The sequence below is a fragment of the Austrofundulus limnaeus genome, unplaced genomic scaffold (genome assembly GCF_001266775.1).
Source record: "Austrofundulus limnaeus strain Quisiro unplaced genomic scaffold, Austrofundulus_limnaeus-1.0 Scaffold12, whole genome shotgun sequence".
NCBI lineage: Eukaryota > Metazoa > Chordata > Actinopteri > Cyprinodontiformes > Rivulidae > Austrofundulus > Austrofundulus limnaeus.
The window spans coordinates 4,338,342-4,359,207 of NW_013952414.1; the positions used below are offsets into that span (position 1 = coordinate 4,338,342).

Here is a 20,866-nt window from a genome sequence, read left to right on the forward strand (position 1 = left end):
TGGAGAGTCAATAATTGAAATTAATTAACTTGTCCAACGTGGGACAGAAACAATCACAGACGCACCACTTCTCCTGTCAACAAAGCTCGTTTCTCACCAGAAACATGAGCAGCGAGTTCTTTGAGCCACTGCAGCTGACCGCTACGGGAGCGGGGCAGAGATGATGGATGTCTGTATTTCTAATAGAGTGCCCTCTCTAATGAGCTTCTCTTCCATATTGCAGGCTCATTATAAAAACAGGATGTGTTTTACTGGGAATAATAAGAAATGATAGCAGCCCTGTAATAAGCTTAATTATTGTTGTTATCATGCACGGGCGATATTGTTTTTGGCTGTGTGTGTGTGTGTGTGTACGTTAACGTGTCTGTTAGTAGATTTTAATAAAAGTGTCAAAGTAATCTCTGGATGTAGAGCTACAGCTGATTAACTTTTTGTGTCAGTCAGATTCATGATGGAAGCCAGCTGACTTTACAAACATTAAAACATATGTTTGGTGTGGTGGAACCAGAGATTGATCCTTAAGAAATATTCTGAGGACTATCAGTTAGCGAAAAGTCATTGTTTGATATGTTGACATCAACACTAACGTCTGTTAGCAAAATATCTTGTGAACTAAAAGACAACATTTGATGAAACTTCCAGGAAATAATCCTAGGATGTACATCTGTAACTGATAACCGTTTGAGACTATTTAAAATGGCTGCCACGCCTAATTGATGTTTGCTGCAACTGTTATTTCTCATCATAGGATGATCTGAAATTCTGTCATGAAAAGGTGGCAGCAAATATGCACCCCTTCAAGGAATGCTGGGCCTTTTAATTTAATGCAGGGTTTGGTGGTTGTCGTCATACTCGGTGGGTTTTATCTTCTGGTTCTGTAATAATCAAAGCTACTGTTGTGTTGCAWTTTTTTTTCTTTTCCTTCTCTGTGTGAAACCCCCTCCTTTTTAGATTTTTCACTTTTTTGTGGTTTCACTTGCAGACACAAATCAATGTTTCCCCGTAGCTCTGGTGATAAAAATCCAATGTAGCAAGAAGCCCAATCACGATTTGCTGGGCACACCTGCTTCGAGCGTCGTGGCTCTTACAAATGAAAGCTCAGAGAAACAAGGGCTTTTCAGGCAGATCTTGTGAATTTGGAGTGTTTACAAGAGAAAAGACAGTGTGAGTGACTCCCTGTGTGTTTAGATTGTGAGGGTGAGGGCTTTCTGCTGAGAGGTCCGAGCTGAGGTCACCYCAAAAACCCACTGTGGTGTTGAAAAAACAAGAGTCCCTGCTGAAAGACTCTGATCCTGTGTCACCAAATAGATTTATTTAACTCCTTAAAGGAGACATATTATKCTTTAAATCCTTCTTTTTCACTTTTAAATYCTTCAGTTGGGGTYTATTATAAAKTGGAACTGCAGTGCTTTGTAAATCTTGAATACACAAGCCCCTCTTCCACCCCTTTTTGATGTGTCTCAAACGCGACATTCACAAACGATGTGAATCATTGGAATGGATCTTTACAATGAWTGTTAGGAACCGAGTCGCCCGTAGWTAAAAGTCGTTTGTATTTTTATTTCTTTATTCCTTGTAATATCTTTGTTTTCATTCTTAACTACAGAGACAATCAMTCCTGCTTCACTTTTTCATGGAAAGCAGGCRGAGCGGTTGAGTACAGCAACTGAGGGGGGAAAGTGGGAGGGGTTTCCGAYGGCAAGACACATGGCTCCACCCACGTCTACGTGATGATGTATTCCTCCTCTACGTGATGACATCATTCGTTCAAAATTAGATGGCTYTATGAAACAAATGKCTCCTTAACTTCTTCAGCCCCAAAACTTCCTTTTCTGTTTTGTTTAACTTCAGTTAACAGATGCTATTTGAACACAGACGTGTGTGATATTCYCAGAAACCTCAGAATATTGGCTAAAACCTCATAAATGTTTCAACATCCACCGAACACAGTTAAAACTAAAGCAGTTTAAGATCCCGATCCCTTCAAAAATCTATTCAWCCCATCACTARTCTCAAAGCAGCTCATTTTGAGGCTGTCTCTTTAAATCCAAACGAGGCACTTCACACCCCGCACACCCTCCAGCTTCCAGAGCCGTCCATTCTAGTTCGAAGGAGAGGTTTGCGASTACATAGCGGCTCAAAAACTTTTTATTTACAAACTAAAAGATGTCAACAAGGGAAGACTTGAGAAGGGAAGAATGAGTGATTTTCAGCAGGTTGTGTTATGCTCAGCTACTACCACACCAGATATTAGCTCAATATCTGTAAAAAGGAGCAGTTATAGGTTTCTGTTTGCTAAGTTCATTTGATTGTGTCAGCTAACTTAGTATGAGTTCAAAAACTAACTGAGTTTTAGATATTAGATGTTGTTTTACCAAGTTTCACTGAAATCTTTCCGTTGGTTCATTCGATATTTTGTTGACAGTAAAGATGAACAGACACAGGCACACAGGCAAAGATACTTCTGCTCTGCCTGCTTGACAGCTGGTAAAAATCTAAGGTCTTTATTGAGTCATATTTTGTCTTTAATTCATAATTTGCCTTCAGTATATTTCAATGCGCTCAGCATTTTACTGTCATCATTGTAGATTTYATGCACTTTCAAAAAAGCCACTTTTACACAAGTGACTTTATTTTTTTATCCATTTAGCTATGGGTACCTTTTGCCCRCTCCATCTCCACGTAAATTACTTTTTGCTGCTCAGAATTACTGACTAGGAATGAAATATCTTCCTCTCGCAGAGGCAAAAATCAGCACACAGCACTTTTTTTTTCTTTTTACTGTGAATGGTGAACATCGCGCCCAGCAGTCCCATACATAATTGTTCTCTACAGCCTCACCCTCTCCATTTTTGACGTTAATTAATCTGAAGCAATCTCCAAACTGCCCATGGGGGCCAAGACCTCACGCCTCCAAACCTTCAAATCCCATGATTGAATTTCACAGAGTTCATTTCTCCAACCCCTAACTTTGCCACTTTGCTAATGGTGATCGTTGGGAAAAGAAAAGTGTGTGKGGGGGTTGGGGTGGGGGAGATGGCACTAAGAAAGAGGGAAACTTTTACCATCAGCCAAATTCCTTCTGCTATCCATCATGGACCATAAAGGGGAGGACAAAGACAAATACAGCCAGCCAGAATCTGGACAGAAAACGAGAAAGATGACCCCGTGGACTCTGAAGCTGCACTTTATTATCTCATTCTGTCTGTTCATTCGCCCTTTTTTTTGGATGGACTCTGTCCTAAAACCACTATATCATACATACATCCACTGTAACCAGCTGAGGGAGACTAGGCAGACAGAGAAAAGATTAAACAAATTTTAAAAAAATGCATTGTGAAAAGATGGACAATTTTCAATATATATTTGTGTGATTACATTGAAAGTTGACCCTGTCCTGAAAAATAGATGGATGGATGAAAGGATGGAAAGATGGATGGAATGATCAGGCAGACAGATACATTCAGCAGCTTCAGGACCAACTCACATGGTCAATGCTCGGCACACATTTTATTGGTAATGACAGCATTCTTTCACATTGGTGGGGTTTTCATTTTTTTTTTCATTTTTTTTTTGAGAAAGACTTGTTTTATAAACCAAAAAAAAAAAAAAACAGGCCCTCATATCTCTGTACTCTGTGACTGATAAGTTTCTGTTTGGCAGAACATCACTTCGTCAGAGTTATCTTTTCTCCAAGGCTCGTGTCTCYGTCCTTTTTGTCCATTCTTCCTTTCCTGTCAGCAGGACAGGAGTTCTCAGAGTGACCATGTGAGGGCGGCCTGTCTCTAGCTGTGGACAATTAGTCTCAGCTGAAGCTCATTCACTCTGATTACCACACCTGCTGCTTAAGGCTAAGCCGAGACACGGTTTGTGGATAGATTGCTGAACATCTCTCAGTGAAGTTTAGCCGTCAGCTCTTTTGTGTAGTGATGGGACTTAATAACTCTGTTGGCTAAGATCACACATAAAAAAGGCTCCTGAACAACTCTTCATTGAGTGCTGCTTGTGAAGAACMAACTCTTTCAGTTCTTAAAAGAGCTCGTTAGGACAGGGTTGTCAAAGAGCTGCCTGTTTGTTCACTGGCTCAGAGTTGTTGGACCTGCACTGCAGTGAATATTCTATGGGATTCTTAGAGAAACTCTAAGGAAAGAACTTGCTTGTGATCCTTGTTTGACTCTTGCACTTCCTCGTGGACACACTGTGGATTATGTTGCACTCAMGAAGTCATCCACCTCCTACTCAGCCCAGCTTTATTCACCTGAAAGTATCCCACCTCCCTGCTCTCTTCTGCCACTCACGTTCATCCATGTCCTGAGCTCTGGACTTTTGTTTTTTAAGAAAAGGAAATGGGTAAGAAACATTAAACCAAATTTCACTACATTTTTGAATATCTTTACTAATTAAATCTCCCCAATTACATTTACATTCCTTTACAGACAAAGCAAGCACTGTTTCTACTTCCTGTTCCTTTCAAAATAAAACTATTAAACCTTCATCAGCCTATTGTTTTGAGCAGTGGTGAACTTGAATCTGGAAAAAAATATTTATAAACTAATTAAGCACCAGATTATTCCTTTTAATTTGACAGGGRGGTTGCCTTCCAATACGAGGGTTGGGGGTTCAGTTCTCAGCCCTGCAGAATAACTTGTTCTTTGGCAAAACACTCGGATGTTTTTTTTTGTTGCATGAGTTGAAATACAAAAATGATGTGTAAATATACTATAAAGTAGAAAATGTGCATTCTATGAAGTGCTTAAAGAGCGAAGGAAAATATGTTTAACAGATAGTAGAGAGGGTAATAAGGTAGTATTTAAAAATGGTTTATTTACTATTTGCATGTTTGTTTTTATGGGTCATTTTCCTCAAAACACTTTTTTTTTGTTTCAGAAATGAAAAACTTTTTTGACAAAAAAAAACATTTTTTATAAAACGAAGGTTGATTTTTACTGAAGCCTGAAGCACGCTTTAAGGGTAGAATCACAAAAGTTGTGAATTTCTGTTGCTGGGCCTTCTTTCTTCCATACACTAAACCCAGCAAAAACAAATTTTGTTAAGAATCTAGCAGCWTAAATTTGCTGCAATCTGCCAGCACTCGCTGACTTCCTCTCCATTATCAGAATACCCACAATGCTAACGATCTGCTTCCATGACCTGATCCCAGATAAATAGCAGAAAATGTTTAGAATGCTAAATGCACTACGGCATTAATAATACAAGCAGTATTGAAAACCTTATTGAGCATCTAGAACTTAAAGATCTAAACGGTTTCACTGATGGTGACTCCAACAGACCAGCTCTGTCCATTGTCCCACTTCCACTGACAGCCTTTATGGGCGTCTCTCTTCAATCTGTCTTTCTGTGAAGCACGGCTGAAGAACTCGACTTCGAGGAGTCCTGGAAGTACAAGGTCCCGGAAGCTGCTCCTGCTGCAGGGCACGGGGTAAGGCTGAGTAAGCCTGAGAAATCACCCAGYGTTGTCCCCGCCGCAGCCCGGGGATGGCTCATTGCGTCTGCAGGTACGCAGCTCAGAGTGAGGAATGACTGCAGTCTTTCACAGTTGGCCGGCTCTTCCTTTCCACCCTCATTTTCATTTCATAGTCATGCCTTCCCCCCCTCCCCTCTCTCTTTAAACTCCTGCTCACCTCACCTGGACCCTCGCTTCAACCCGAGTCAGTCAAACGGAGGGTCGAACATTTACAACCGAGCAAGTACATCTCAACCTTAACGTGAAAATATTGTCAGTCTTTTTTTTTGCGCACCTTTTGCTGTTTGGGTAGCCGGCTGTGTTTGTAAGGTGTGTGCTGACCTGGGGCCTGATATGGCAGAAACACAACAAGACAGATGGTCGGTTTGACAGAGGGAATATGGGGTCTTGGCCACAGGCAGCTGAAGTTTGGCACTAAAGCTCTGAACTTGGCTGACTGTTCAGTATCTGCTCCTTTAGGTACTGTTTACAGTCACTCATAGCATTATTACAAATGCTAACATGAAGTGAAAAAAGGCTGAAAATAACTTAAACATGAAACAGCTTAGACATTTCATCCAGTTTTGTTTGATGTTAGGACTTCTTAATGTTTATAACATTAATTACATTTTTTAATTATTTACTCAAATATGTGTGTTTTGTTTTTATGATGTGTTCAGTATCCAAGTTTTGCTTTTGTTTGAAATACTGTAAATAACATTAATAGAAATTTAGGTTAATTTAAGAGTTAGAGTGCAAATAAGTCAATTTTAAGATAGCAGTGATCTACTTGGACTATCAGCTCATCAGCCGTTTCAAAATTAAACGCCTTTTCTAAGATGGGGCCGTTCAAAGAGGTATCCAAAACAGGTAAGATATTAACTGTTCATAACATTTCCTCAAAACCCACTTCAAAAAAAATCTGAACTATCCCCTTTTTTATGTAAAAGCATTTGGCTACCTGGGAGTTTCTTGATGTTGAATTGCAAGCATCAGAAGTTCCCGTCTCGGTCTCCAGTCATGAACTTCCATAAAAATCATCCCTAAACGTCTCTGATGGCTTTTTTTTCTCAACACACTGCATTGTTTTTAACTGATGAATTCTGCTTGCTGTGCGAAGCCTGACAACTGAAGCTCGGCTCTGAAGTTCGCCTGGAGCTGTGGGTTTCACAATGAGGGAGTTTAAACACCTATTGTAAAAGAGAGCAAGCCATGCAAAGTAAGAGTGAAATTCAAACGATGCGAAGAGGAAAAGTTCTGGAGGTCATGGCAATTAGAACAAATGAAAATACTGTTTATAGTTGATTTTTTTTTTAGTCCAAAGTGAGTTCATTGTGCTGCTGCTCAATTTGTACATTATTTTACTTCCTGCTTTTTTTTCTTGCTGCCTCTGACCACCCGCACATCTTCATCCAACCTGTTTAATCCACAGCAGACCCCCCCACCACCCCTCCCCGCACCCACAAGAGAAAGGAAAAGGTTGCCCAAGCATTTCCCAGAGTTGCACAGAGGCCACTTGAAATGTAAATCTCAGCTTTACTTCCCCCATGTGGGTAGCAACATTTTTATGAAAATGACCTGATTTGAATTTAGATGTGGGTACACAGGAGCCAGGGCATTCGCAGAGGCACGGGTCTGTTTAACAAAGAGTCGTATTAACAAGCTGCTGGTGACTCCAGCGCGTGTCCGTCAAACAGACAGGCTCACGCTGTCTGTCAAAGCCCCGGAGCTGATACTAAGGACTTTTGGAGATTAATAACAAAGCATTTATTTCAGGGCATTCAGTCACTAGACAATAACTGAACTGGGGATATGTCAACATTGGAATACGCAAAGTCACAAGAACCCAACGCTGCTCTTCTCTTCTCTTTCTGTCTCACAAGATTATTTCTGACACGGTAAATATTTAAATTTGTAAATTAATAAGAATGGCTTTTGTCTGCAAGGACCTCATCTAGAAAAATGAACAACTGAGTTCCTGTAGACAGCCCAGTGATTACAGTCAGATTGGCCTAAATTGAAAGCTGAGATATTTGGAGTTGGTGTTCTGTAGAAATGTTATAAACAATATCTTACCTGCTGTAGATRGAGTTGAATAAWCTCAGTTTGGTGAAAATGAATTTAAATGAGCTATCAGCTATTCTAAGCATGATTTAAACACTTTAATAAACATTTGTATTGCTACCTATGTTTTGTTACGTTTTTTACATATTTTTAGAGCAAGTGGCAGCAGCTAGCTATAGCACTTCTGGTGCAGCATGGGGCACTGTATGCAGAAAATAATAATAAGAAGAATAAGAATAATTACATTTTACATATTACTTTTTAAAACATCCATGGTCACCTAGGGATGTACCGATATGAAAATTTCAGCCAATATCGATGTATGATGATGTTATGGCTGATAACTGATATTTACAGATATTACACAAACACACAAATTATTTATCTACATATACACACAAATACATCAGTGTCTTCTTTTTGATACCATTAAAAAAACAACCAGACCGCTAACATGTCTCTCAACTTCAGTTATTCCTGGCTGTGAAGACAGTATGTATTGTCRTTGTGTTTCATTGGGTTTTAGTGAAGTTTCTATCTTTATACTGAGAACAGACGAGTCACAAGTCTTTGCTGCTATTATTTTATGTCGGAAGTTTTGTAAAACTTTGGGAATCGCATTAATGGAACAATTTAAAAACACAAATTGAAAACAGCAAAAGATGAAAACGATCAGAGTGAGAATGACTTTTAACCGGCGTGTTTTCAGACGGGGGATTTGAAAATGGAGTCAGAGTCATGAATGTCAGGAGGAACGGGAGAGCAGAGGGGCTGAAAACTCAAGCCCCCACGGTGATCAGACGGACTCAGTGAGAAGTACGTTGAATGGAAGATGAAGACCTACGAATATGAGTGGGTGTGGTAGTTTGCAAAAGATCAAAAAAGATACCAGCCGGATTGGGAATGGGCTTAACAGTGAGAAGCAGAATTTTACAGTCAGTGTGAGMGCTAACAGAAAGCCAATGAAGCTGCTGCAGAAATGGAGTGACGTTGTTCAAAGAGGGAGTTCTGGTCAGATCACGTGCAGCTAAGTTCTGGACCAAATGAAGCAACTTTTGTGGGAGACCTAAGACAAAAGTGTTACAGTAATCCAGATGTGAAGTGCAGGAACAACTGAACCGTTTGGATGAGTGGAGGCGATTAAAGACAGATGACGCCTGCATCAACCTGAGGGGAGAGAAGGATTATTGAATTATCAGTAACTGAAAAACTGTCAAACGTCTGTCAGAATAACCATTTGTTAAACTGTCAGTATAACGGTTTATAAAATAGTGGTCAAACTGGTAAACCCCTGCTCATCTTTATTTTCAAGACTCTGTGTTCTTTCTGAGCTGTTCCCAAATGAGTCAGTTTCTCCTCCAGCGATTTCTTATCTGTTCCACTCTCTGATTAAAGCTGATGTTCTGTTACATTGAGCATCCATTGAGACTCCAGCGTACTGTATGTGTTCTCCTAATGGTGCATTTACGAATGTCGAAATTTCCGAAACCCAAGCTAGAATTGAATCTCCAACTTGGAAAGTTGGATTAAACTCACCAGCCTGATTTGAATTCCTGCTATCTGCTGCTCACGTAAACAATAAATGCACATATTTTTTTGTATATTTGGAAGGCTATGATGCACTGGGAGTGTTCAGCTTTGAGGTTATGCTGTTCAGAACTAAAACTTCTGTCTTTCAGTATGATGAATGCACCATTCCCCAGGGTCCTAGAGGGACTAGTTGTGTCTGTGACAGTGCAGGTAGCCAGTGGTGTCGATTTAATATAGAAAGAAACGAAAAAACAAAAAACAGAGCATTAAAAAAATGCCTGTTCACTTTACCAGACGTGTAATTGTTTTTGAAATGTTAAGTAGCTTAGCTAGTCTGACATTAAATGCTGCTTGGTCTTAAGCTAAATAAAGGTGAATAACTAAATGTATTTTTTATGCATAATGTTATTTTATTGAGAAGTTAAGTGAAATCTTGAAATTTAAAGTGTTAACATTTCCAACAGAAAGAAATAGGTCATATGACTGTTTGTCGTTTAAAATGTGAGTTTCATTTACAGCACATAGATTTTTTTTATAAATAAATGTGCTCAGTGTTTTTTATAAATGTTGTTTACACTAACGGGTTTGCACACCAATGTTAAAATAAACTATATTGAAGGCAGGTTTTGGTGGTTGGCGATATTCCAGACAAATAACAGTTTCATAATGTGTGGAGTGTTGATTGAGAAGCTGTTTGTTTAACAATGTTTATCGCTGTTTATCCTTGATTTTAAATAATTCTATAATGGCATTTTGGTGCAAACTATTCACACATGGGTTTGAACTCTACACACACTGCCTGGCCAAAAACAAGTCATACACTCTAATGAGATTTGTGAATCAGCACCTTTTGTAAGACACTTTTTGTAAATAGTGAGTGTAAATGAGGGCGTTTTATATTGTGTACTTTGATTTTGAAAAATGGGCGGCACTGTTGTGGTTGTCTYACTGGGAAGGTTTCCAGCCCTCCAACTGAAGGAGGTATAAAAAACTTATCCTTTTAGTTCCACCAATTTTCTGTTTCTCTGTCAGGAGATAAGGATTTAATCTTTTTTTTTTTTTTTAGGTAAGTAGATGATTAAGAAGATAATTTAGTTTTAAATACTTAAACTTTAGTAACACATTATGTTCTGTTTTATTTACTTTAAAGATGTTAGGAGTAGGGAGATGAACATAGTTTTTGTGATACTCAGACTGGACAAGTATCTCAGCAAACTGCCGACTTTAAAGTAGATCTTGGTTCAAAAAAAGGCTGGGCACCCCTGCATATTTCGTTGGACCACCCAACGCTTTGATTACGTTCACTGTGGTATTGTTTCAGTAAGCTTCTGTAATGTCACAAGATTTATTTCCATCCAGTGTTGCATTAATTTTTCACCAAGATCTTGAATTGATGATGGTAGGGTCTGACCTTCTCGCATCTCTCACAGCAGTCCATGTGTGAAAATGATGCCTCATGCTCCCTGAACCACTCTTTCACAATAAGAGCCCCATGAATTCTGGCATCGTCATCTTGGAATATGGCCATGCCATCAGGGAAGAAACAACCCATTGATGGAATAACCTGGTCATTCAGTATATTCAGGTAATCAGCTGACCTCATTCTTTGAGCACAAACTGTTGCTGAACCTAGATCTGACCACCTGCAGCAACCCCACATATAGTGGTTAGTTAAATACTTTTTTGGGGGCCCGGCAGCCAAGACCAAATTATGCAAAAATACCTTGGGTTGAAATCTTTTGCTGATGGCTTGGTCCCCCCATCTCATCCGTGCCCCTGGTACCATTTACCTTTACGGCCTTTTGTTGCCTCTTTCCCCCCTGTTTTTGCTGACCTCCATCCAGATGAATGTATCATAATAGATGTCAAACCTAGTAAATCAGTCATTCCACTTGTTGCTTCAGAGTTTTCTGGTCCACATTTCTCTTCTTCTCCTCCACCTGCAGGACAGCTGCACGTCGCAGCCACGTCTCTCCTCGCCGCTGGACGCGCAAAAGTAGAGGGGGGGCGGGCAGTCCTCTGCCAACAAAACCCTGCTTGCTCTTCTCCCGAGCTGCGCAGCTGTAAAGTGAAAGCAGCTTTGTGGAGCCAACAGCCACCGTCACCTCCTCCGGCTGTTTTCTCTGCGCACAAGCACAGAAACTTTCCGGCTTTTCAGACGCAGCTGCCTTTTTTGTTTTTAAATATCTATTTTTTACTATTTGTTTTTGCCCCACTGCGTTTAAGAGGAGGGTGCGTGTGTGTGTGTGGCGCAGCGCTACAGTCAGTGCGGTGTCCGGTTACAAGCCGTGCGCCGAGGAGCCACCGGCGCACAGCGCTTCCCCACGGGGCACAAATAGCACACGGGGCTCCGGAGGAACGAGCCAGAGCGCACAGGAATCTCTGCAGGGAGACACGAGGAGTTTTTTTCTTTCTTTTCTTTTTTTTTTTTTTTTAACAGAGGTCGATGTTTCTAGAGACGCACACGCAGTGAGGATATTCCATGTTGCCTCACCTCACTCCTCTCAGCCGGACGAGACGCGCAGCTTCGCTCCTTGCTTCATGAACGGGAGTTTGGCACCTCACTTGGTAAGAAGCTGCTTTTTCTTTGTATCTCTAGTTGCACGCTGATATTTGTCATTTTCAACATGCCGGGCTTATTTTCTTCAACATGAATGAACATTTGTGAAAATCAATCAATTTTGTGAGGACATTAAATTCATGTTGCAGTGTGAAAATGTGCCAGAATCCAGCATCAAACCCAAACCTGTCCACAGCCCCACAACAGAAATAACCAGTTTGAGAAGTTTTGGGCTCTTTATTTCTGTCCACTTGGTGGTGCTCACAGAGTGCAGCCATCGTGGTATCAAAGGGCTGAAACATTTATATTCCCACACTCACAGCTGTGTTTGTCTGGTCTTTCCTGCCAACATCTTCATACTCGAGGTCCTGGTGTCAGTACAAACGGATCAGTGTGGAAAGATCACAGTGAAAGTCTGACTTTGGTCATGACTTCATCTGAATGACAATTATCAGGATTTTGAAAACAACTTATTAGATGTTTAAACCGATAAATTTATGCCTTCATAAAACTGTTTTTATTGGGATTTTTGACGATCTTGTATTTCTAATTAACTTTTGATTTATTTTCCTGCTACTTGAACTTCACATTATTCATAAAATCACAATTAACAACTTGCTTGTGACCTTTCAATACTGGAAACAACTTGCATGCTCAAAGGTCAAGAACAGAATATTTAATGAGGAACTGATTGTAAGCAGCTTTTTYCCCCTTTATCTGTTAAAATATTTATCCATTCACTTCACTTCAAGCTTTTGGAGTAACTGTGTACAACYAGAGCTGTCCTTCTAACTTGTGAATTTGTAAAACCATGAGGGAATTACGTTCGTGGAATCTGAGCTTTGCTGCAAATTCCRTTTATATACCGTGTGTGTGGTACATCTTAAGTGGTATAATTGGTGTAAAAAAAGTAGTAAACAGATCTGTGAGAAGATATGTTAAATTAGATGCTACATGAGTTCACCAGACATACCCCACGGCTCTGTTCCTCCAGCAAGTTTCAGATTATATGATTGAAGAAACTTAATTGTTTACTCGATCATCTATCCACAAATGTTTCACAAGCCTGAGGCATGCATCTTATTAGACAACCAGCAGTTTTTGTAAATATTGTTCATCCGCTCTGCAGAACCCAACGTGCTTTTCTTTCCCGCTGCTATTCAAAAGGTTTGTGATCAGGAGATCATCTCTGATTAAACACTTGTTTTAGTTGYGAGGGGCTCAAATTGGTGACAGTGCCTTAATTCACCCACGGCATCCCGGCTTTTTATTGGTCTTCGGAAATACCTTCAAGGGTGGAAAGAAACGAGAGAGGAGTAAGGTCATGCAGGTGTTGAGCCTGGATAATACGGTTTAATGCCTTTTGGCAAAAAATAAGATAAAATAATAAAGCCACTTGATTTTATTTTAGGAAATTCAGAGAGAAGAAAAGAACACTGAAGTGGTATAAAGTAATTTGAATTTCAGTCGATCGTCTCATTTTATTTTAAGGCATAGCTGAGGTTCTATGAGAGCTGTGATGTGCATTTGAAGGCACTTTACTGGAAAACAAAATCAGGTATTTAAATAGACACTAGGAGAGGGGGGATTCTGCATTTTAATTAGGTTTGCAGGTGTAAAACAGCAACAACAACAACAACAAAAAACGTACGCTCATCTATAGGAGCAGCGTACAGAGCTACAGTGAGGAGCAGTCACTCATTCTCAGGCTCTGTGTTTGACCAGCGTCTCTCATGTTTGCRTTGGGACGGGGGTTCGCCTGAGCTCTGACACCGAGCTCAAACACAGCAATTAGCCTCATCCAGGAGGAATCTGATGAAAACGACCCTGCCGGCCTCGAGGGGCGGGGGCGTGGTCGCCATGGAAACCCGCAGAATGACAAGCTCATTGTTGTTGACCTTTGTGATTCAGCATCCCAACGAGAGTGAGAGTAAGAGGCATAATCACGCACGTGTAAACTAAACAGTCATTACCCTCTGACCCCTCGCTGCTCTTTAGGACCCCTGCTTGCTTATTTATCTGGCACCGGCAAGATGGAAGTTTTTAGGGTCAGCTTTTGTCTGCAGATCACAAAGGATCTGTGGTTGTTGGCTGGGAGCTGCATGGAAGCAGTGATTTTGCAGATTCCCCTCAGCGGATGATTTATTGCTTTTATGTGAGTAAACTTGGAGACACAAACAAAAGCTGGAGTGGCTTACTGTTGTTCCCCGCTGCTTTTTGTCCTCTCTCTTACCCCGGGGGTATTTCTACATCACAACCATTTTGCCATTATCTAATCCTTCCCTTGTTCTTGCCGCCACTCCTGCTTTTATCCATCTAGAGGACCATTCTTTTGTGTTGAAAGATGAGGAGAAAAAGAAATGTTTTTTTTTTACTATCCCACTTTTCGGGAGTTGGTTCATGACTATTTGAGCCACTGGTGCAAATTCACGCTTTTTCTGTTCATCCCTACATAGCAGAGGAAGTTGCCAAGGTGTCAKTAAACATCTTTTTATTATTTTCATTTTTTTTCTTTTGTCAGTCATTTAGTGAGATGTGTGTGTTGTTTCTATGGCAACTCCAAGGCTTCCCACAGTGGATTTGAGAGCACGTCCGTCACAAAGGAAATGAAAGTTTTTCATTCACAGCACTTTTTTTTTTACATTTTTTTTAACCACGAACTTGTCGAGAAGAGACATTGTGAGAAAGTCATCAAGCGTGCTGACATCTGTCGTCTGCCCGTTGTTCATTTTTCACTMACTCGGTACCCGAAGCGTTTCGCATCTTTTTCCATCAAGGTTGGCTGCGAAAGGTCTCGTGCTTCCAAAACAGACAGGCAAGGAATGCAAAAGCACAGCTGGAATAAAGTGAATTCGAGAGAAACCACGTTCAAAATTAAGGCAGACATGTGAAAATAGGTGAAATTGACGGAATAAAAGAGCCGAGGCGCTCGTGCAGCAGACAAACACACTGGCTGCGGCTCTCTGATGGCATGTTTCTTTGTAAAACAGGCAGAGGAAGGCACTGTAATTTCACACTGCATGTTAAACAGGCAGAGAGCAGGTGTAGGAAACAATTTGACTCTCTGGATGCGCTATTATTTCTGCCTCTTAGATCTGAGGATGGATGTCTGCGATTTGAGTGAAACGTCCAGCTTGATGTCGACACGTTGGTGGGAATTATCTCCTCTAAGCCCTCTTTCACTCACYGGCTCTTTTACACTACATTAGCTGTGTCCCTTTCTCTAAAGTAGAGGAATTTTTCTGTTACCCATGTGCAAAGGAGGAAAGAGGGAGGGAGACTATTTAGGTCATGAATAAATATTAATCCCCAAATTTTCTCTTTTTTTTAAACAAAGGATCAAGTCAAACAGATGTTTAAAAAGAGAAGACATGGATTCAAACTTCTGAGACAGCAGGAGAGCTGAATATAGTTAACTTTTTAAGCTGAAAGGCACTTTTACAACACCTTAAACCTCCTGTGCATGTTGAGATTTGAAATGGGCTGATGTGGAATTCCAGGTTTCACCTTTGTGTCACAGAGAAAAATAAGGTAGAATAAAGTTGTTTATGATTAAAGGGCCTGTGACAACAGATTTTTGAAATAAACATGAAAGCATTTTTGGAAAGATAACATTGGTAACGTATTCCAAAACAAAATTCACTCCACTGAGATGAACGGTTGTTCAGATATTTGCATGTGAARAAACAGGAAGTGATGTCAAAGGGGAATGTCTGCATGTAAACAGAGCATTGTAACAAAAGCCAACAACAGACCGTAGAGAAGAGTCTGATATTTCTTTAGATTATTTTGAGTTTCCAGCAAAGAGAGATGAAGAAGAGTTCAAGTTCAAATAATGTTGTTTTAATAAACAAAGACCAGAGAGTTTGTTTTATTAATGAGTTCCCCTTTGTTGTCACTTCCTGTTTCACTTTGGCTGAGCCAAATTCAAAAGAAAATAGGCCAGTTATGTGACCAAATTCGTAAAATCATGTGTACTATGCCAATTTTCTTAATTTTAAAGATGCTTTCTTTGACTTATTGTATTTGAAGGATAGGCGTGTCACAGGCACTTTAAGCTGTCCAAAATCTGAATACTTTCAACTTAAAATGGTGTATGCTAGCAGACTGAATAATAAATGTGGGGACAGCTGYCAAAATGTGTACAAAACGAGTTGAGTTGGGTACGATTCTGGCTGATGTGGACAAAAAAACAATGTGCACAGCCTAGACCACAATTTTGCAAGGCGTGCATTGGGCTCATTGGTCATTTGGTCGTGAATGCTCAGAGTTGAGTGAGACATCAACCAAAAATTAAATATTCTTTCACAATATTTAGTTGCCAGCTAGTCACCAACAGTTACAGCTAGTGGTGTCCCTGATACCAGTGGCCTGATATTAACAAGCTATCGTACTCGTTTGTAATGCCCCAATACTCTGGACTGATATTGGTATCGATACAGGATTCGATATGCTGTTGGATGTGTTGCACTTTACATTTCTGTGAAAAGTTTGTCAGCTCCATGTTTAAGAAAATTATACAAATTTAAGGGGGGTTGTATTCTCAGGCACATAGTTTAATTCTGTACCACAATCAAGTAACTATGTTGCCTTCAGTTGTTGTGAAAAAACTGTATACAGCATGTTAAAAATAAATATGACTGAAATCCTTGTAATTGACCCTGTCTTTTTAAGAATCTCCTACCGTTTCCAACATTCCCACTTCACCACATCTTCACAACAATGCTTCAGGGGGAGGGGTGCTCCGTGGGGCGGGAGCTCAGCTGCAGACTGAGCAACAGGGAGGAGCTTTGAGTAAATAGGCAGTGCTTTGTACCAGCAAGTGTTTAGGCAGCTCCACATGTCTACAGGAGATTCAAGGATTTCTCAAGCATGCATAAATGAGTCAAAGCATCACTCTGAGTATGTTTTTGATGAGATAATGACTTTATTACGGGATATAAAGCTCAAACGCTTAATAACCCCACTTTAAAGAAAATCTTATTTGTTGTTTTTAATTTATTTAATGTTGCAACAGTAGATTTCATGCTGTATAATTGATTTGATGCAGTCTACAAGGAAAATGAGCCACCTTGTTTTAAATTTATAAAAATTTCTTTAAAATCAATATGTAATGTTTAGGTCCTTACTCAGTAAGTACTCGGTAAGTACTCAGTAAGTACTTGGTATTGGCGAGTACCCAAATTGAAGTACTTGTTTACTTGGTTGAAGAAAAACTGGTATTGGGACACCGCCAGTTGCAGCCTGGTTTCGGCACGTTATCACTCTGTGTCAGCCCAGCTGAGCTCAGCTCCATACCTCTTATGGTTCTTCAATACGTGTTAAATTTCTGGAACCTTACATCTCTGCTCGATTTGATCAGTAACTTGTGAACAGACAGCCGCAGCTGTAGGAATGAACACGACTTTGCGGGAATTTCTGTTTTCATGAAAACACCTGAAAAGTTCATTTTACATTTTTCTCTCACTTGTGTCRGTGTGATTTCTGTGAGGAGGGAGACGAGTGGGGGAGCACAGTGGCAGTGAGAGGGTGTGATGAGGCGTAATGAGTCGGGAGCGGGGGCGGGGGGATTTGAAAATGAAAGACTGAGGAGGGGAAGAGGTTCTGCTGGTCTTTGTTTACAGACTGATGGAGTGCCACGAAGGCCGTTCGCAGGGTGCAATGAGTCATGAGTTTTCTCCAAGCGCGCATGCAGACTCTCAGAGGGAGAAACATCCTTTTTTTTTCCTCCCTCCCCTCTCTGGGCTGTCACCCAGCTGTATTTCTCACAAAGATGGATGACATTGAAGCTCGAATGAGAGGTTTATTTGATGGCAGCTYTCGGCTCGTATATTTCTCTTTTGTAGGAACTTCTTCTCTTGGCGCTGCAGCTCGTACCTCAGAGGTGAGAGCGAAACTGGACTGCCTCCTGTGAGAATTTAGCGCTCTGCTATGTTTAGTCACAGCTAAATTAGCAGCCARACATTATGGAAGCAGAGGTGCAGTTGTCTGTGCGCATTAATGTGCCAGTCATCATTGTTGCCCACCACCAAAGGCAGGAGGTGATGATATTGTTTGTGTGTCTGTGTTAGCAAAATATTTCATGAACCCATAGACAGATGTCTTTCTTCAGCTGGTTAACTTTTGGAGCCAATAGAGTTCAACATGGCTGCCAACTGACTTTAGAAAACCCAAAATTGGACAAGWAGGGGTYTCTGCAGTACRTATTGCTCTGTGGGATRAGTTTGCCCTAACCGTGATTGACGGAKTTGRTGTGTGGGCGGGGTTTACMCTAACCRTARTTGGTCAGATTGACTTGTCTTGTGGAGCAACAAGAGGAAGTAATGTTAATAGTAAAATAATGACTTATTGACTGTCTATGTACAGTTTAAAACAGAAAAAAATACTTAAATAAAATTTATTGTGAACATGTTAACATAATTTATTGACTTCACATTTCRTGTGGCAATCACCTTCCTGTCTCAAGTTCTGACTAATACTCATATTCTTGTCGATTTTTGGCTATCTTTTTACAGGCAGGTTAGGACTGTTATAACCAAGCCAATTTGTTACATTTCTCTCCAGATGTACAATGTTTAAATTTTGTGAAGCTAGCACCTTCCTGTCTGGAGTTAGGACTAAAATCTATGTTTACAAAAATGTGCTTCCTGGTCAATTCGACCAAGCTACTCCCAKCTGCCCCCAGCTTCTTCAAACTCCACCATCAATTCAACAAATCACATCTTGGGTCAACTCCTCCCACAAAATAAGAAACTCCTACTTAGTGACTGCAGAGCCCCCTTCTCAAATTGGGTATAATTAGCAGGTGTTGTGCTAAAATTTGGTCTAGATGAAGCTGAGAATCATAGGCGTAATTTGCAGAGGGTTAGGGGGGTTATGACCCCCACAATAATTTGATCAAGTCAAAATAACCCCCCAATAAAATTATATAATTTGCTCAAACAAAATAGAAATTAACTGGTTAGGTAGACAGATGCAACTGTCTTGTTGTCTTTAGGTAACTTTAACCTGATTTTAAAAATTATGATGTCATATTTAAGTAAGTAAATTATATTTATAGCACCTTTCACAGACACAAACATCACAAAGTAGAGCAAAAKAAGTAAAGTACATTTACCTAGGGCTACTCCCTTACTGAGAATGCTTTCCAACACATACTCCAAGGGCTATTCATTGTGTCTGTCTGTCTTTGGTTAAAATTTTTGCCTAAACATTGGGAATTGGTTACGTTTGTCTGTTGGCAAATAACCCATATTCTACTGGCTAGATTGTAATAAAACTTTGAAACCATATTTTCGCGGTTTGTCCAAAGTTGCTACAATTTTGTCATTTCTCAGAAAAAGATGATCTCAGTCTAAACCTCTTGCATGAAATGTAACGGGCGATATGCATTCCTTCAAGGAACAATAGAGCTTTGTTTGTTTCAGCAAGTAGAAGTTACTGAGCATACAAATCTTTCTTGGTTTTTCCATACTGACGTTCCACTGTTGCATCTCATCTTTAGTCGATATCATTAGAGCAAAAGAAACTCTTTTGATGGGATTTTGTTAGAGCTTCATCCGCTGCAGCAGTACAAACAGCAAGCTCTAATTTGATCAGTGAAAGGATATAAATACAGAAAATCCTTTAATCTTTTGCAAATGAAAACATTTATCTACACTTTGAAATATTACTAAGAGCTTATCAGAGCGAAATCCACCAAAAAAAAAAAAGAAAAAAGTAAAAAAAATCAAGCTGCAAGAAGACGCGGCTCGCAACAGATGAATGAGAAAATAAAATTACAGAGCATGGTGAATTCTTTTCATCCTAGCTTATGTGAAAGTTTGTGATAACGTCTAAAAGATAAAACAGTCCACTACACGTAGTTCAGCCATGCAGAAAAAAAACAACAAAAAAGGGAAAAAAACGAGGAAACAGCGGAGAGATACAGAGCGAGATGAGAGGCGAGATATGGGGAGAGAAAGAAGAGGCCGATAGAGGTGAAAAGATAAGAACTTTCCAAGACAGAGAGGGAAGATGTCTGTGTTCTGAAGGGAAAAATAAAGGCTGGGAGGGAGAAAACGAAGGAGATGGAGATGGAAGCTGTGATACGTCGAGCAGTGAGCAGCAGGAGGAGCAGGTTTGGGGGAAATAATTGTATAAGGAGCTTTTCTCAAGAGGCGTCCGTCTAGTCGGTCCCTGGATGCAGTGGTCTGTTGGATTCAGCTGTCAGCGCTAAAGGTCCTCAGAGAGCGAGAGACAGACGGACGGAGAGAGAGAGAGGATGGCAAGACAGGCGGAAAACAAAACACAAAGAGAACTGAAGAAGAATCTTACTTTCAAATTCTTTTCTACGTTGACATTTTCTGCATGCTTACTCAATAAAATCTTCCCCAGSCAAGTCCTCTCACTGTCAGCTCACGCAAACTCCCACAACACCAAAGTTCAAATGGGGGTTCGCTCGTCGGAGTCGCTGGTAATTTAGAGATTTTGTTTCTGCTTAAGTAGGCTGTAAGAAGCGGYATGGGTCTGAACTTTTTATGCTTTTAATTCTTAATGCTTTCAATCAAATGACACTTTTTTACTTTAAGTTTTCTCACAAAAAAAGAAAATCTCAGCTACATATTAAATGAAGCCTTGTCCGTAAAAAAGTGCCTTTTTCAATATTTAATAATGATTAAATCAGAGGTTTCTGTGATTTTTGGCTTTAACAGGAAACCGTTCCATTCTCTCTCTAATCTTCAGCAAGAAAGAAAGATTACAGAGAAACTGATAAGAAATTCATACCACAGTTCTTTCCTGCATTGTTAATAATCTTCTGACCCCTTAAGGTTTATGCTTTGACCTTTTGCAAAGCTTAGGCTGGATAATGTAAAGTATCAGACTGTATAAAAAAAAAAAAATTTGCTACCAGTGCAGGAAATACTTTTTATACCTTATTTTAGGAATCTAATAATGTCATATAGCATTATTCAGATAAAGCTCAACTTTTCTCTGCTTCTTTTTACACAGTAAATATACATTCTTTCAACTTTTTGCTGAATTTGTTGGTGTGGTTTTGTTTACAGTATAAATAATGTGAGTTTTATATTATTGTAGCTATCTTTCTTTTAGGTAAAGACCATAGAGGTCTGTAAAACTGTTCTTGACTGACTTCAGGTATGGTTTGGATCATTGCAAAAGTATTCATACCCCTTGAACTTTTCCATATTTTGTCACATTACAACCACAAACATAAATATATTTCACTGGAATTTAATGTGAAAGAC

General features: G+C 40.0%; 1 protein-coding gene across 1 annotated transcript in view; it reads left to right on the forward strand.

Annotated features, from left to right (window-relative positions):
- The first annotated feature begins 11,032 nt into the window (after positions 1-11,032).
- sema5a (sema domain, seven thrombospondin repeats (type 1 and type 1-like), transmembrane domain (TM) and short cytoplasmic domain, (semaphorin) 5A) overlaps positions 11,033-20,866 on the forward strand; it is a 178,351-nt gene continuing 168,517 nt past the window's right edge. Inside the window, exon 1 of the mRNA XM_014002365.1 lies at positions 11,033-11,626. The gene's annotated coding sequence lies outside the window, so the exon portion shown is untranslated. The remainder of the gene's footprint in view (positions 11,627-20,866) is intronic.